This window comes from Dasypus novemcinctus, chromosome 14, assembly GCF_030445035.2.
Source record: "Dasypus novemcinctus isolate mDasNov1 chromosome 14, mDasNov1.1.hap2, whole genome shotgun sequence".
Lineage (NCBI taxonomy): Eukaryota > Metazoa > Chordata > Mammalia > Cingulata > Dasypodidae > Dasypus > Dasypus novemcinctus.
In genome coordinates this window covers 105,428,910-105,446,929 of record NC_080686.1, presented here as the reverse complement: position 1 = coordinate 105,446,929, position 18,020 = coordinate 105,428,910, and positions in this window count along the sequence as shown.

Sequence of the window (18,020 nt, the reverse complement as noted above, 5' to 3'; positions counted from 1 at the left end):
CAGCCTGACCCTGAGCCTTCCGTGGACGCTCACGCTGCACTCTGCCTCTTCCAGGAACAAGTCGGGCGAGAAGTGTCCCCCTAACCCCACCCCCGAGAGTCTGGCTGGGCGGCTAGAAGACATGGTTGGGACAAGTGGTGCCATCCTGGGCGAGGCGAGGGGCTGAGTGACCTGCCCCATCGTGGACAACTCCGCTGGGGGAGCCCAGGGCCTCTCCCAGGGCTGCTGGCGTGGGGGGGCAGTCTGTTCCTCCTTCTTCCCGGCCTTTTGGATAAATGTCACTCTGGAGGCAGCTCAGGCTGGGCAGGCTGGATGGGAAATGTCACCTACCAGAAGGCCTTCCACGGGCTCCTTTCAAAAGCGCAGGGTTTGTAAGGACTCCTGCTGTGCTCAGCCCCCATCCACAGAGGCTCACGCCCAAGGCCAAGCGAGGCTCTTTTCAGTTCAAATTAGAGACAAGGATTTATCGCTGTGGATCTAGGGCCTCACTGATGGTTCCAATTCAAGGTGCACGCTGTACACCTGCTCCTCAGGGCACACATGTGGCCCCCCGGTGACCAAGTGTGGACACACGCACACTAGGATTTTCACCCAAACACATGCACAGAAACATGGTCAAGTATAACCAGGAGGCGTGAGCCCACATACGGGCAGGTATGCGCACACGCCCACAATAAATGCACGTGAAAACATGTGAACAGACTCCTGCAACAAATGTGCTCTCACACTCATGCTCATACAAGCATCAGGGCCATGCATGCAAAGAGATGCACGTGGCCCACACATGCACAATGTGGCTCCCACCTGCACGCAAAAGCATGCCGTCCCTGGGAGGTCCTCAGCTGCTAAAAGTCAGACACTAAAACCGTTAATAACCGCTCCAGGAGCTTGCCTGCAACATGGATTTCTGTGGTGGTCAGAGCTGAGTCAATAAACCCCAAGCGGCATTTAACGTTGTTGGTTATGTGCACAAAGGACCCGGATGTGGGATTTGAGGAGCAGGAGCCAGCAAACGTTTACCGCCTCTTTCCAAAGAGGAGCGCCTGCAGAGTGGGTGGAGGGTCTCCCTGGCAGGTCTCTCAGCCCCATCTGTCGGCGCATTTGCCTGAGCACTGGAGGCTCTCTGATCCTGGGAAGTTGGGCCAGGGCTGCAGGGGCTGTTCAACTGCATTTCCCGGAGCCAGAGGGAGCTGTGAGTCCACCCAGACAGGGCTGTTACTGTCTTCCCACAGTCCTGGGTCCACGGTGTCCTCCGTGCACGGCTGGAAATGCCCCTTCTCCTCTCTCCTAAAGTGAGAGCATCTCAGCTGCCCGCCTTTGACCCCGATGACCGCCTGAGTCTTATACTGACCACCGGACGCTGGCCTGAGACCAAGTCCTGATGCTGGTCACGTAGAGCCTTTTGAGGAGATAAGTAATAGGAAAACGTCCTCTATATTCACGCAGTCACCGTTTCAGGCACTCTTCATCCCTTCGTGGAAGCTCACATGTCCATCTGCTAGTCTTTTCCTTCTACCTGCAGGACTTCCTTTAGCAGTTGTAGGATGTAGGATGAGTCAGCAGGGGATGGACTCTTTTTAGCTTTGCATGTCTGAAAAACTCTTGTTTCTCTTTTGAAATCAAAAGACGTGTTTGCTGGGTATAGAAATTTAGGTGGCCAGGATTTTTTATTTCAGTGCTGTAGTGGCTTGGAATTATGAACCCCAGAAAAACATGTTCTTAATATAAATCCATTCCTGGGAGTGAGAGCCCGCTGTAAACAGGACCTTCCGATGCGGTTGCTTCAGGGGTGTGGCTCACCTCAGTCAGGCGGGTCTTAGTCCTCTCGCTGGAGTCCTAGTAGGGAAGGGCGCAGAGTGGGAGGGTCAGAAGCTGAAGTCAGCGGAGCCCAGAAGGAAAGGAGGAGAGGCCATCACACGCACTGCCACGTGGCGGGAACCCCAGCATTGCCAGGACCAGAAGATGCGGGCCTCCTAGCCTCTGAACCTGTGAGACAACCAATACCTGTTGCTGAGCCAAGCCATTGCATGGCATCTGTTTTAGCACCGTTCCAGTGAGAAAGCTACTGGTATGCCTACAGCTGTTCCTCTGGATGAAGGCTGTCTTCTTCTTTTTTAAGCTTTTCTCTTTATCACTGGCTTTGAGCAATTTAATTATGATGTACATTGGTGTGGTTCTCCTCGTGTTTCTTAGGCTTGGGATTTTTGAACTCCTAGGATCTGTGGGTATTTATATAGTTCCAATCAAATCTGGAAAGTTTTCAGCCATTATTTTTCCAACAAGATTTTCTTCCCTACCCAACGAGGGCTCTCTGGGAGGAAGAATTTTGAAAAAGGAGGCGGCCTTGCTCATCAGGTAGCCACATTCTTTCTCTGTGTTCTCCCTGCCCTGCCTGTGGAGCAGCCATGGGGACCCAGCCCTGGTTCAGTGAGAATCGTTACCAAAGAGCCATTGGGCCTTGAGATAGACCATTGGGGGGGGGAGTGGCCATTACAGAACCATTGGGCCTTGGGATAGACTATTGGGGGGCAGTGGCTGTTACAGAAGAAACACCAAGCCCAAAGATAGACTACTGGGGAGGGGGTAGTGGGCAACCTGTCGTCAGATATTCTCTGCCAAGGGCTGGGTGTCTGTGTGTCCCAGAAGCCGGGGAGGAGGGCGAGGCTACTCAAACACTGTCCCTGGACTCGGGGATTCCTTTCAGATTCTACACGGAGACTTCTGTTTTTGACCAAAATGGGACAAAAAGGACAAGATTTCCTCTCTTCCCTGAAACAACTGAAAAAACATATGAAACAATGACTTTCTACGTGCTGGACATCAGTGGTCTCTGAGGGATGGAAAACCAGGGCGCTGACCCTACAAACCCACAGTTTGTTGCTTTGACAGTTTCCAGGCCCTGGCAGGGAAGGGCGACTGAGGCAGGGCCCCGTTACCTCCCCACACTGAGGAGACAGGGACGTGCAGGGGCCCAAGGCGGCTGAGGTTTGCAGGGCACAGAGAGGTACACGGGGGAGAGCCTGAGAACGCAGCCGAGCTGACCGGCGTGTGAACGCAGGAAACTAGCCCAGGGCAGGGAAAGTACCACCGGCTGGATTGGAGGAAGTGGCGCCCGCCCAGGGCCCGGAGCACTGCGGCAGAGGGCACTGGCCCCGTCCACCGCCGTCCACACTGTGGAGCCCCTCCTCCTGGCTGAAGAGGGCAGATTCCCAGGGGAGGAACAGAAGGGGCCAAGTTTCAAACCACGCTGATGGAACGGCTCTTCCCGTCCGCTCGCCCTTTCCAGACTGCCGGCCTCGCTGCCCAGAGCACTGACCGCCCTCTGCCTCCCATGTCAGGTAAGAGCTGCCCCTTGGCGGAGGGCGGGCCCCAAAGCCTCCTTCCCCAACGTGGCACGTCTAGAGCAGACCTTCCTCCAGCGGCAGCTCTGGCCGCCTGGCCGCCGTCCCGTCTGGGGGCAGCACCCCAGTGCTGACTGCCTCCGCTCCGCGCCCTGTAAAACCGCCTCTGCGTGTGCAGTCAGCCCTCAGCCAGGTTCCCGCAGGGCCCCACGAGATGCTGTCCCAGCACACAGGGCCCTCCTCGCTCACCTGCCCTGGGCTGCTGGCCACTCCCGCTGCCCAGAATGTGGATCCCATCTCCCCGGCTTGGGGCCCGGGTGCTCGGCGGAACCGCAGCCTGTGCAGGACGCTGGAAATTTGTCCCCAGGCAGAAGCTGGAGGCAGTGGGGCTCGCTGTGCCCCCACCTCCTTCCTCTCGGGGTCCCAGTCTTGGCCCCGCTGAGGTCCAGCTGTTGAGGACTGAGATGACACGGCATATCCTGAGACACCACGGCTAGAATGTAAACAAGTTGAGAAAAGTCTGCTTTTGCACAAGCGATGACCAGACACTATGGGAGGGTGCGGTGGGCACTGGCTCGGCCCCTGCTGGGAAACTCAACCTCTGTAAAGTATTGATGACCAGATTCGGAGGCACGAAAGCCCGTGAGCCTCGTGTCGAGGCAGGCCGAGCAGGGGCCCCTCTGACTCAGGATCCACTACCCCCACCGCACCGCCACCAGCACCTCCAGTGCATGGCCGCGGACCCTCCCCTGGCAGTGCCAGACCCGCCCTGAGCCTGCTTCTGAAGGTGCCAGCCTGCCTCGGGCCGATGGCCTTCCGAGGCTCTGGGCTCCACCTTTAAATCGCCAGCGGCCTGGAGCTGGCTACTGCGTAGTGGTCGTGTTGGCCGCTTGCAGCGAGCGAGCACACAGATTGCACCGAGCAAGGAAACTCTTGTGCGGAATCTGCCCTCGAGCCACGTTGAACCTGCTTTCGGCTGCAGCAATTGCACGACACCAGCACCCGGAGAGAGTGGACTCATGTTCGGCCCAGCGCGGCCTTGGCAGAGGGTGGCCTGGGAGAGGAAGTCTCTGTCTTAGATGTTAGCAGGGGGGCCTCTGCCTGCCAGGCTTAGAGCGACGTGAGGGACCCTGGACACTGGGCCGGGGCAGCAGCGAGGGGTGAGACACGGTCGGGTTGTCTATTTTAGAGGAGAACTGACAGGGTTTCTTGACGGAGCGGAAGAAGGAGGGTCTAGGAAGACCCCGGGGCTTGTCTTGAGAACCTGAGGGCTGGGTGGCCGTTGGCTAAGAGGGGCGGCCTCGGGAGCCGCTTGCGGGAGGAGCAGGGCTGAGCTTGTCCTGAGTGTGTCCGCAGAGTGCCGTGAGACTTCACCAGCTCTGCCCATCAGCTTTTTGAAAAATTATGGTGACATATTTACGACATCAAACGTCTCATTTCAACCACTTTCAAGCATACAATTAAGCGGTATTAGAGAAGTAGACGTGGCTCAACTGATGAGCATGTGCCTACCATATGGAGGGCCCAGGGTTCGATCCCCAGGGCCTGCTGACCGTGTGGTGAGCTGGCCCATGTGCAGAGCTGCCGTGCACGAGGAGTGCCCTGCCATGCAGGGGCGTCCTTGCTTGGGGGTGCCCCCGTGCAAGGAGTGTGCCCTGCAAGGAGAGCTGCCCAGCGTGAAAAAAAAAAAGTGCGCCTGCCCAGGAGTGGCACCGCACACATGGAGAGCTGATGCAGCGAGATGACGCAGCAACAACAACAACAAAAAAGAGATTCAGTTTCCCACTGCCACTGAGGGTGCAAACAGACTCAGAAGAACACACCGAGAGTGGTCACAGAGCGCAGACAACGGGGGGAGAGAAATAAATAAAATAAATCTTCAAAAAAAACCAAACAAAACGGTATCAGTCACATTCACAACCCCGTGCTGCCATCATCACCGTCTGTGATCCAAACTCTTCATGGCCCCACACAGAAACTCTGTATCCCTTCAGCAATACCCCTGGCCCCTGGTCCCCTGAAAGCCACGTCCTGTCCGTGAACTTGCATGTTCTGGTTGTTCCGTGCAGGTGGGCTCATACCGTATTTGTCCTTTTGTGCCTGGCTTACTGCACTCGCCACAGAGTACCTAAGGGTCAGCCTCGCGTCACGTGCATCAGGACCCCGTTCCTTACCCGGCTGGATAATATCCACTATATGGACCACCACCTCTCATTTCTCCATTCTGCTGATGAGCGCATGGGTTGCCTCCACCTTTCAGCTGTTGTGAATAATGCCGCTGTGAGCCTTGGTGGACCAGCATCTGTCCAAGCCCCTGCTTTCAATTCTTGGGGTACGTGTTTAGGAGTCGTAGGTATCTCTGTGTTTAACTCCGAGACGCCACCAAGGCGCACAGCGACTGCGCCAGCTTACATTCTGCCGGCAGTGGGCGAGGCTGCCCGTGAGCTGCGGGACCGTGCGTGCGGCTGGGATTCCTGGCGCGGTTTGGCCGCCAGCTGACCCGCTGCCTTTGCGAGGCACGCACACACACACGTGGCCACGCACGGGGTTTAGGTCTAGCAGTTAGACAGCAGGGGACGGAAGAAACTTACTCGCCGGGACCCAGGCCCCGGATGATCACCTGGCGTGTGACCTGAGCTCGGTGGGCCTTGGTTTCCTGCCGCATGTAGCGGGGGCAATACCCGCCCCCAGGAGGTGCGTGAGGCTCAGGCGGGGTGTAAGACGCTGCGGGGCTGGGGCTTCTGACCACATCACGACATAGCATGCGCGTGGATCGGTGGCCGCAGGGGGCCGGCGCTCTCAGATGGCCCTGGGGCCCCCGCTGGCTGTCAGGTGAGGCTGCAGGCCCCGGCGCACCCTCCTTGGCTCTGCGCTGCCCCGCAGCCCCCTCCCCTGGCCTCCGGTCCTGCCTGCGTCCAGTTTCCTGCATTTGCCGCCACCGTGCGTTCAGCCGTCTGGTCTGGGCTCTGGACGTCCATTTCCACAGCTGGACACAAGTCTGTCCCTTGGGGGCTCAGTCACACCTGGCAGACCTAGCCCCTGCCCCCTGCTTTGCGGGCCCGAGGCACAGAGGGGTCTGGAGGGAAGGCTGGGCAGCGGTTAGCAGTGGGCGAGGGGACAGCCTGGCGCTGGCTGGCCTCACGCCACGGGGTGGGGACATCCTGCCGCGCCACCCGCCCCCCACGCCGCCTTGAACCATGGCCAACCCTGCATGTGGGTGGGCACACACCCCTTAGCCCATGGGGGGCTCGTGGACGGGGGTCCCCACCTCCCTGGGTCCTGTGGCCCCGGCACTGGGCTGGCCTTCCCAAGTTCATAATAAATACAGGCTCCTGGATTCAGCGGCTGATTACAGAGGGACCCCGAGGCCAGGAGGCCAGGGGCTGGCTCGTTAAGGCTTATTATTGTCTCCATTAATTTTTAAATGAGACGCAGAGACAGGATTTGCTGCTGGAGTCTGGGAAGGGGGAGAGGCTGCGGGCGGCCGCCTGTCTGCTCCGCCAGCGTCTCTCCCCCTCTCCTGGTGGAGAAGGGTGCGCGTCCTCCCGCCAGCTGCCGCGGCCACGCCAGGCACCCGTCCGGCCTGGTGGAGGGCAGGAGGCCTCTCCACCTCTGGCTTGGACCCAGCAGTAGGAGCCGCTGTGGCTGGAAGGCCTGGTCCCATGTGCCCTGCTCTGGGACTGACCTCCAGCTGGCCCGGTCCGGAGCCCTGGCCGGGCAGCACCCACCCCTGCGGCAGCGATGCTGCAGGCCCCGGCTGTTCTGGGGTTCAGCAGTGAGGAAGATGGGAAACCAGCCTGCAGGGGCCTCGGAGCTGAGCGAAGTCGGGGGAGCGACAGGCCGAGCACGCGGATGAGACTTCAGCGCATGGTGGTGTGCTGGGAAAACCAGCAGGTGAGACCAGAGCCGGACACTGGGTGGGGGCGGGGGCAGGCGCCCACAGGTGGGAGGGTCAGGGTCGGCCAAGCTCGGACCATGGGCAGCCTGTGGGCTGGGGCAGCCCCCCAGGGAAGACCCCCTGCAGAGCCGCCTTGCCTTCTCGGTGGTCTGGGCCTTGGGCACCTGGCCCCAGGCCTCACTGGACACACCTCATTGTCCAGCCCGTGGGTCAGCACCAAGTTCTGCTCCCATAGCTGGACGCTGATGGAATCAATGAGTGAATGAATGAATGAATGAATTCTCCAAACAAGTGCTCAAGGAGAGACAGTTTTACGTCCATTTCTCAGGTAGGGAAACTGAGGCACGCTGCTGTCCCCGTGCCTGGGCCAGGCGAGCCCCTCTGGGCGGCCTCTCTGTTTCCGAGCCTCAGCAGCTGGACCGGCCCTGGAGGACAATGGCCATGGCCCCTGCACCTGCCACTGCCCGCGCTGCCCGGCCAAGAGCTGCCCCAGGGGGCTCTGATTCCTTGCTGCCTGCCTGGGACCTGTGGCCGGGCCAGTGGCTGGCAGAGGCTTCCGGAACCCAGGGGAGGGGCGGCTGAGGTGCTGGGCCTGCTCCCGTGTGTGGGGGGGGCCTCTGAGGGCTTGTGCGGGTGGCCGTGTGGCCGCAGGGCGGCCGTCCCTGCCACTGTGGTCAGCTCGAGCTTCTGGCCGCCCTGGCGGGCAGTAGGCCTGAGCCCCGCGAGCAGGACGGTGCAGCAGGGATGGTCACGCCAAGCTGCCGGGCTCCGCCGGCTGCTGATTCACGCCGAGGCCGAGCTGCGCGTCCACGCTGTGGCCAGGAGTGCCTTGACCAGGGACAGCGCTGGCGGCCAGGGAGGGGGGGGCAGTGGCTCCTCGCAGAAACCTGGTTGTCCCTGCCTCCCCCGGCGCAGGAGACCCCCACAAGCCCACCCCAGCGGCGGCCAAGAGACAGGTCCTGGGTCCCCTCTGAGCTTTTTGGGAGGGGGCTGCCCACTCCTGTTTCCTGGCATGGGAGGCGGCCACGGAGGCTGTGGCTTTTCTGAACCGGGGTCCGGGCGTGCTCAGGCTGGAGGCTGGCCCCTGGCTCTGTCAGGGCAAGAGCGGAGGACCGGGGCAGCTGGGCGGGTCCCAGGGGCCACCCCTTGCTCCATTCAGTGCGTCTGGGCAGGGGATGCAGCTGTGACTTCCTTCAGGCAAGGTCGACGTCCGAGGAGCCGGTCAGTGGGCCATGGGGGCCGTGGGCACTGCGCTCAGGGCAGGTGGCCCCTGGCCCCAGGCGGGCAGATGGCTGAGGTCGAGAAGGCACCTGGTGGCAGAGGCCAGCGTCCGTCTGGGGGGAGGAGGGCTAGGGGTGGACAAGGGGGATGGAATTGGGGGCAGTCCATCTCGTCCCACGCCTTTAAGCTCAACACACCCCTCTGTGCCCCACCCCATCCGATACCTGCAGACACCCCGGCTGCCGGGAACAGCCTCAGCCCACCGGGCGCTCAGGGTGCAGCCCCTGCCTTCAGTGGTTCTGTGGCCGCCGTGGGCCCCTGCCCGCCTTCCCACCCCGTCCCTGCCCCTGCCCAAGCTGCTGCCCTCCCCTGGTGGCTCACGGAAGAGCACTGATCCTTGTGCCTGTGACACCATCACCTCCTACCCGACCGCAAGCAGTGAGTGACGCTAGGGTCCCCTCCCCTGCTGCCTCAGTGGCTGTCGGGGGAGCTCACGAGCCTGCCCCTCCGGCCGGGGGCTCGTGGCTGCTCCATGTCCGCTCGCCTTCCTGCCCCTGCTCCTTGAGAGAGGTGAGGGACAGGATGTGTGGGGGTGGCTTAGAATTCACAGGCAGGAGCCCGGGTGGGGCGGCCATGCCCACAGACCCAGCCATCTGGGGGGTGTGCCAGTGAGAGGAGGGCTTGGTGTGGGCACCCCAGGCTCCTTGAATGAGTGGGTGAATAAGTGAATGAGTGAGTGAATGAGTGGGTGAGTGGGTGAATGAGTGAGTAAATGAGTGAGTGAATGAATGAGTGGGTGAATGAGTGAGTGAGTGGGTGAATGAGTGAATGAGTGAATGAGTGAGTGAATGAATGAGTGAGTGGGTGAATGAGTGAGTGAATGAGTGAATGAGTGAGTGAATGAATGAGTGAGTGGGTGAATGAGTGGGTGAGTGAGTGGGTGAGTGAGTGGGTGAGTGAATGAATGAGTGAATGAGTGGGTGGATGAACCTGCACACTCTGGTTGTTCGAAGCTGATGCTTGAGAACAAGTGTCCCCTGAGCAGAGCTCCTGGGGCTGGGCTGGGGAGTGCGGTTGGAGCCAGAGGGCAGCCGCGGCGGAGGCAGGAAAGGGCTGCAGTCGCACCTCGTGCTACCGGGCAGGGTCTGGTTCACACGCTTCACTGATGTGCATATGTTTGTGCAAACGCATGCACACAAGCGCACACATGCTCACACAGACAGGTGTGTGCATGCATGCACACATGTTCGCTCACACATGCACACACACGTGCTCACATGCGCACACGAATACTCACGCCGGCGCTCACATGCATCACACGTGCACTGCACGCATGCACACACGCACACACATGAATGTGCTCGCACACGCCACATGTGCACTGCACATGCACACACATGCACACGCTCACATGTGCACGCATGCACACATGCAAACACATGAATACACTCACACCCATGCTCGCATGCACACACAGGCACACACAGATACACTTACACACATGCATTCATACGCACACATGCACACGTGAATACACTCACACACTTACATGAAACACATGTGCATGCACACACATGCTTGCACACACACATGCACACGTGCCCGTAGCCCTCGCCTCTGTGGCCCCTGCACCTGTGTGCTGCCGCTGTGACAAGGCACCAGCCCGGGCGGCTCCAGCAGCAGGAAGGGGAGCCCTCTGCGCTGGCAGCTGGACATCCGGAATTGAGGTGTCCCAAGGCCACTGTCCCCGCCCTTCTGGCTCCTGTGGCCGGCGCCGTGGCAGCCCGTGCTGCCTCCGTCATGGCCGTCCTCCCTCTGTCCGTCTGTGTCCAGAGCCCCTGCCCTCCTCAGAATGTCGCTCACGGCGGGCCAGGGCCTAGGCCCCTTTGGCCCCCTGGACAGACAACTCCTTCAACCACCTTATTTTCCGGTAGGGTCCCAGGACGGGGCTAGGACTTGAACTGATGTTTGGGGACACAATTGAGCCTGTAACACGGTCACCGCGGACACCACCCCGCGGGGATCCTGCCAAAGCAGCCCGGGCGCTCGGCTGCGGGCGGAGCGGTCACCTCCGTCGCCGCTCTGCCCTGCTTCCAGCCAGCGGTGGTGTCCGGACAGAGCTGGGGGCTGCCCCGCCTGTGCGCTGGTGCAGGAACGCGCCAGCCCTCGAGCACCCCCGTGGACGTGGGGTCGGAGCCCGGGTCGGGGGCTGGCTGGGGACGGGGGGCCCCATGGGGGCCTCAGCAGCACATGGCCTCTGCGGTGCACTTGCTGCCCCCGAGCAGACACGAGGCCCTGTGCACCCCAGTGCAGTGCATGGCCGAGCCAGCGCAGCCCTGGGATGGGAGCCGGGCGCCCCCCCCCCCGCCAAGGCTCAGGGGTCGGGCGTCACCAGCCTCACCAGGAGCAGCACATCAGCCCTCGTGGTCCGGTGGGCCGGGAGGGGCCGTGCCAGGACCAGCACTGAGGGCCCTGGCTGCCCGCCTGAGCCCAAACAGAGGCAGACATACCCCAGGACGTGCTGCAAGTGCCAAGTTCTCAGAAGGTGAGCTCATTTCAGGAAAGATCCAGAAGGAGCTCCAGTCCTCTGGACCACCCGAGAGGTGAAGAGGAGGCAGAGCGGAAGGCGGGGCCCGGGGGTCTGCCTTCCCCGACGCCAGGCGCTTTGTGCCCCCCCCAGGGGAGTGGGCACACTCCCGGGAGCTCGCAGCAAGATGGGGCAAGCTGTCATCGGGGAACGCCCGGCCAGGTGGGGGCCCCTCCCAGGAGCCCAGGGACGGATGGGCAGGGCGGGGGCCGGGCACCGGGGAGGGGGCCTGGGAGGGGAAGCTGAGGGTCAGCAGGATCCTTCTCGACCTCTCCAGGCCCGGCCCCACCCAGCCGTCCTCAGGTCAGCTGCCCTCGCCCCGACCAGTGAAACCAGCTCCCGCCAGGCCTCAGGGCTGACCGTGGCTCGCAGCCGGAGGAGGCGCCAACTAGCCCAAAGCGCCACCTCTGCGCCCGGGCATGGAGCAGGATTTACAGGCAGGGACCCCGGGTCCCGACAGCACTTGCCCTGCATGCCTCTGAGTGCCCTGGGCTCTGGGAAACCCTCACGGCGGCAGGGTCTGTGGGGGAAACAAGGCGGGGGCTGCAGATTTGCACTGGGAGGGGGGGTCCCTTGGAAAGGCCCAAAGCGTGGGCTCCTAGCATTGAGGCACACGCTTGGCCGAGTCGGGGGGCCAGGCAGGACCCACCCTGTGTGGCCCTGCACAGGCCGCTGGCCCCGGAGGGCCAGGACACAGGGCACCCTGCCAGCCCCAGGCTCCGCCGTGGCCACCCACATACCCCGGAGCCCTCTGGGACCTTGTGCAGACGCCCCGAGCGCTGGAGGGGTGGCTTGGCGCTGGGGCCGAGGCCTGGTGGCCGGCCTGCATTTGCGTGTGTGCACGTGTGAGTGTGTGGACAGAGTGGCCGAGAGACCACAGTCAAACCTGGAGTGCTGGGCCTGAGGATGGGCCCCCCTGGGTGAGGCGGGGAAGGGCCCTGGCTGCCTCCTCCACGAGGTCCCTGCCTCGGCGTCCGTGGACTGGCGCTGTGCGCAGGCATGGCGCGGCGCCTGGGCTCCAGCGGTGGGGTCTTCCCCAGTGCTGTCCCCGCCTCCCTCGCTGGCCGCTGTCTCCTCTGGGGTCTCCTCTGCCGGGAGGCCCCCAGGCCCACGGAGCAGGCCCACCCCAAGCCAGTTTGGCCTCGTCGTAGCTGGTGACAATGTAAGAGACCCCACCGGCAAACCAGGTCACATCCCCACAGGTGGGGTTAGGACTGGAGTGGCCCTTTGGGGACACGACCCAACCCATGCAGCTGGAGATGCAGAGGGTAAACCAAGTCAGACTCTTTAGGGGCCAGACCCCAGTCCTGGCCATGAGGCCCCCACTGAGAAGGAAGAGTCGGGCCCGGGCCCTCCCGACCCCGGCCCACTGCCTCGAGTGTGGGCAACGGACTCCGAGCCCCGAACGAGGGGAGCGTCCACGGGAGGCCCTGGACCCTGGGGGCGGGTGCGGCTCTGTCCCCACTGCGCTGGCTGAGCCCCCAGTGTGAGATGGGGGGCTGTGCTGGGGGGCCGTGCTGGGGGCCGGGCTGGGGAGACACTGGGGGGCCATGCTGGGGGCCGTGCTGGGGGGAAACTGAGGGGCCGTGCTGGGGGGCACTGGGGGGCCATGCTGGGGGCCAGGCTGGGGGGACACTGAGGGGCTGTGCTGGGGGACACTGGGGGGCCATGCTGGGGGGATACTAGGGGGCCGGGTTGGGGGCCATGCTGGGGGGACACTGGGGGCCGTGCTGGGGGCCAGGCTGGGGCCATGCTGGGGGGACACTGGAGGACCAGGCTGGGGCCAGGCTGGGGACCGGGCTGGGGGCCGGGCTGGGGACTGTGCTGGGGCCATGCTGGGGGGACACTGGGGGCCATGCTGGGTGCCGTGCTGGGGGGCCGTGCTGGAGGCCGTGCTGGGGACCGTGAGGACGCCCCTGCAGGAAGCAGGGGAAGAGGAGGCCGGGCCCCTGTGGGGCGTCGAGGTGGAGCCAGGGAAGTGGGAGAGGACTGGGCGGGGGCTGCAGGGAAGGCGAGAGGGAGGGGGCGTCCAGGGTGACTACGATTCGTGTGGGCGCCGGTCACCCTGGGGGAAGCAGTCAGGTACCCGGCTGGGCCAGGGTCGCCTCCTCTGCTGCTCGGACCCGCACTGCCCACCAGGAAAGCTGCTCTAATCGGCTTAGGATTTTGTGCAAATTTGCTGGGTGGGCGCCCCGATTGGGCTGCAGAGCAGTGGGGGCCGGGCTCGGCGCGTGATGAAACCCCACTGGGGCATCTGCAGAACAAAGCACAGGGGCTGGGGGCCGGGACCCCCAGGGGCTGGGAGGCAGAGGCTGGGGTGCCCTCAGCATGACAGGAGAGGCTGAGGCACGGCGACTGAGCCCTGGCCATGACTCACAGGAGCACCTGGCCCCGGTCACAGGGTGAGCGGTGATCCCCGTCAGACTGAGCCGAGTCCAGCCACAGACTGAGCCTAGTCCTAGTCACATACTGAGTCCTACTCCAGCCACAGATTGAGCCTAGTCCAGTCACATACTGAGCCTAGTCCCAGTTCCTGACTGAACCTTAGTCCAACCACATACTGAGCCCTAGTCAAGCCACAGACTGAGCCGTAGTCCAGCTGCAGACTGAGCCTAGTCCCAGTCACAGACCGAGCCCTAGTCCCAGTCACAGACTGAGCCTTAGTCCCAGTCACATACTGAGCCCTAGCCCATCCACAGATTGTGCCCTAGTCCAGACACAGACTGAGCCCCAGTCAAGCCACAGACTGAGTCGTAATCCAGTCACAAACTGAGCCCTAGTCCCAGTCACATGCTGAGCCTGAGTCCAAACGCATACTGAGCCCTAGTCAAACCACAGACTGAACCCTAGTCTAGCCACAGACTGACCCTAATCCAGCCATAGACTGAGCCTTTGTCTAGCCATAGACTGAGTCCTAGTCCAGCCACAGACTGACCCTAGTACGAGCCCAGGGAGCTTGCCTCCTGGCTGCGGGAAGTGTTCTCCCAGTTAACCTTTCAGAGTCGGGTTCACCCAGCATTTCCCTCCTGGGGCCCTGAACCAGCCTAAGGGACCTCCCCTCGTGCCCCTTTACAGGAGGAGAGCAGAGGCAGGGCCTGGGGGGGGGGTCAGCCCCGTCTTCCCCTTCACCCTCAGGGCTCCTCCTGCTTCACGACAGGCCCCTGACAAGCCCTTGATGATGGGGTGACGGGGTGACAGGGGGACGGGGTACAGGGTGATGGTGTGATGGTGTGACAGGAGGATGGGGCATTAGGTGATGGGGTGACAGGATGATGGGGTGATAGGGTGATGAGGTGATGGGTGACAGGGGCACAAGGGGCAGGGTGACAGGGTGATGGGGTCATCTGCAGTCGTAAGGAAGTTGCCTGGAGCGTAAGTCCAGGCTTCGGCGCGTCGGTTCGTGTGGCGGGACAGCAGCGGGGCCCGGCCCCTCAGGCCGGCATTCGCAAGCTTCCTGGCTTTGCTTGGGATCTGAAGAGGGGCCGCGGCCCGGCTCCAGGCTCTCTGCCACACACACCTCCCTCCAGCCCCGTCTTCCCAACCCCCCCCCAGCTGCACCCTGCTGGGGCTCCCTGGTGCCGCCGTGGAGGTCCCCAAAGCCCAAAGTGGGCACCCCAGGGGCGTGCAGTTGGGCCCTGGAGGGAAGCACTAGAACGATTGGGACTTCCTTTTCCTTGGCTTTAACTACCCCACTGGGGAGCCGTAAGGCTCACAGCAGGGTGAGTGTGCGCGCGGCAGACGCACACGGCCCGCGGTGCTAGAGGTTGGGGTCCCTGGAAGCGGACCCTCAGAGGAGGCTGTGTGGGCAGAGCAGGAAGGACGAGCAGGGAGCGGAGGGTGGGACCCACAGGGGGCGGCCCAGGCGGCCGCGAGCCATGTGCCGTGGGAGACCCCCACCCTCCCCCTGGCTCTCCAGGGGTGTCGCCCTGGAGGCACTCATGCTGGGTGAGGGGCCGCCATGTCCACGCCATGTCTATGCCGGGCGCCCATAACTGCGGCCAGGGAGGTGGCTCTCTGGTGCCACAGAGGTGTGTGTGAGGCCCTCGGCCCCTATGCCGCCCCCCCACCCCTCCAGGCCACCGCGTGGCCCTCGGGGACCCCTCTGGGAACCCAGCGCCTTGCCTGATGACGTGGGGGGCGAAGCAGCAGCCCAGGCCCGTGCACACCGCAGGGTCAGGGCAGGTGGGCGGCCGGCAGCGGCCGTTTTTATCCTGGACCTGAGAGGAGTGGGCCACGCACAGGAGAGGCTGAGAACATAATAGGGGCTCAAGCCCCTCAGTCCCCCCATCCTCCGTCCTCCCACCTCACCATTCACTGATTTGGTGGTTGAAATCGTGGACAGTCGCATGAGCTCCACAATATCCCCCAGCGGACTCAGGCCGCCCGGCGGTCGCCGCAGCGTCGCGCCAGGCTGGCCACGGAGAGCGCCGGTGCTCCAGGCACGGCGCAGGGCGGGGCCACAGGCTGGCACGTACCCGGCAAGCCCCCTCAGGACACTGGCCTTGGAGGCACAGGCTGTCGGAGGCCATGCTGACCTCCATTGCGCAGGCGTCTGCCTTCCAGTTCTGTGTGTGCCCTGACACGAGACAGTGGGTGCTTCCCGGCACCTGCCCTTAGTGCAGGTGGCTGGTGTGTGCGTGTGTGTGCGCATGTGCATGTGTGCGTGTGTGTGCATGCTTGTGCATGTGCATGGAGGGAGAGGGAGAGGGAGAGGGGAGAGGGAAGGAAGGAGGTAGGAAGGGGAAGGAAAGAGGAGGGGGAGGAGGGAAAGAGGGAGGGGGAGGAGAGGGGGAGCCCCTTCCCTTGGACGGGGTGTTTAGCTCCTTGGAATAACCACGAGCACGGCTTGGAGCCTCACCTGGGGTAGGCTGTGGCCCTGCAGGAGGTGTGACCTTGACGTGTCCTTGGCGTGCCTGTGCTCCCGTGTCCTCTCCGGTCCAGGGCCTCGTCCACAGGGTGGCTGGAGAGGAGCAGACCCCGGCTATGGCACCCTTGGCACGGAGCATTGCTGGCCGGTGCTGGCCGCGGCCCTTCCCAGCGCCCCACTCCTCAGCTGTCACTGGTTCCTAAAGACACGTAACCCACAAACGCATCCTCGCTGCAGAGCCAGCACCCCCTCGGCGCCCCCCACTCCAGCTCCGGCGCACTTGCTGCTGCTGGGCCCGGGGCCCCCGGGCGCCCCAGGCTCTGGCATCATGCACCGGCACCCGGGCAGGCCGTGCGGCGTGTCCTTGTGGGTTTGCACGGTGGTGTTGTCCTCCCCACACCCTCCTGCCGCCTCCTAGTGCTGGCCAGCTGTCCCCTGAGAGCTCATTCCCTGCGGCAGCCTTGGGGCCCCCGTGGCCTTGGAAGCGTGGGCCGTCCCTGCAGAGAAGGCCGGGTGGGCTGCTCGGCCGCCTCTCGTGTCCTGTTGCTCCGAGCTAAGCGGTGCAGCAGAGACCAGCCTGGCTGCCCCGCGGAGCAGATGCTGGTGGAGAAGCGCGGCCTGGGAGTGAAGGCACCCGCCGCCCGCACGCCCCGGCCGGCGCTGGGCTTCTCCCTGCGGACGGGGGCCAAGCCTCTCCGTTCCCGGCCGTCTCCCCCACCCCACCCGGGGCTCAGCTAGACGGAAGATGGAGCCACTGAAGGAAGGCGGTGGCCCTGCTTTCGACAGCACTGCGCTCAGCCCCACACGCCCAGCGCCGCGGGGCCACCCTGTCCCCACCCTCTTCCCTGCACGCTGCCACGCCGGGGATGGCCCAGGGGAGCTGCTGGCCCACCCTTCTGTTTCAGCGTAAAATAGACGAGGCGCTCAGCTAAGGATATCGTGACGCCGCCCTTGTCGCCCGGGACGGGCTGTGGGGTGCACTGGGCGTGGTAGGAAGAACGACGCGGCTCCAGGCGAGGCCGAGCCCGAGCGCGCTGACGCTTACCACCCACCCCTCCCGGAAGGCCTCCTGCCCGGGCTGGGACGTCACACCACGTCTCGAGCGTCCGTAGAGGTTCTAATTAGAACTGTCCATCCGGGGGTGACACCCCACCTTCTGCAAAACAGTCATCTAAAACGCCGTCCGTGGCGTTGCTCTAAACTCCCTGGGACGAGGCGGGGGGCATAAACCCCCCTTGCCCTGCGCGTCAGACGTCCCGCGGCAAAGGGCACCGGCCTGGACTTGCTGTGCCACCTTGGACCCCTGTGATCAGGGGCCAGCCCCGAGCTCTCGCCGTGTGGACCGAGGCAAGTTGCACACAGTAGGTCTCTTCTTCCCGCCCGGGAATCGCGAGCCTCGCTCACCGAGGCAGTGATTGTGAGGGCCCCGCAGGCGCGCAGGCGCTGGGTGCTCAGAGCCCGTCCTGGTTCCGTCCCCCGCCACCCTCTGGGCCCCTGGGGAGAGCGGGACCAGGTGACCGCCTCGGGCATCACCAGGCCGTGGCCGCGGGTGGCACCGCGGGCCGCGCTTGCCCGTCGGCCGGTGCAGGGCGTCCTGTCACGGCCAGTCCAGGCTCCAGCAGGGTCTTTCCAGTGGGCCAGGCCCTGGGGGTGGGCGGGGGCCGAGCAGGACAGCAAGGGCCAGCGGTGGCCGAGGACAGCGGAGGCAGCAGCCGCCACGCCGGGCTCGGGCCCGGGTGAGGACTCTGCAGAGCGGGGGGCTCAGGGCGAGGCCCCGAAGGGTGGGGGCCCGGCCAGGTCCCCGCCATTGGCACGCCCTGCCTCGCCGCCACTGGGCCCTCTTGGAGGCAGTTGGCTCTGACCATGGACGTGGCGCTGAAGCGTTTGGGGCCGGACGAGGCGTGGTGCATTGCCAGGTGAGTGGCCACCGCCGCGCGGCGGGCAGGGAGGCGGCGGGGGGCGCTGCCCGCTAGGGGCCTGTCTTGCTCTGTCTCTGGGCCCCTTGCGTCAGAGACAGGACAGGTGACGCAGCGACTGGAAGAGGGGACAGCGTGGGCTCTGCTCAGACCCTGACCAGCCACCGCCCGCCCGTGCCAGGGGACAGCA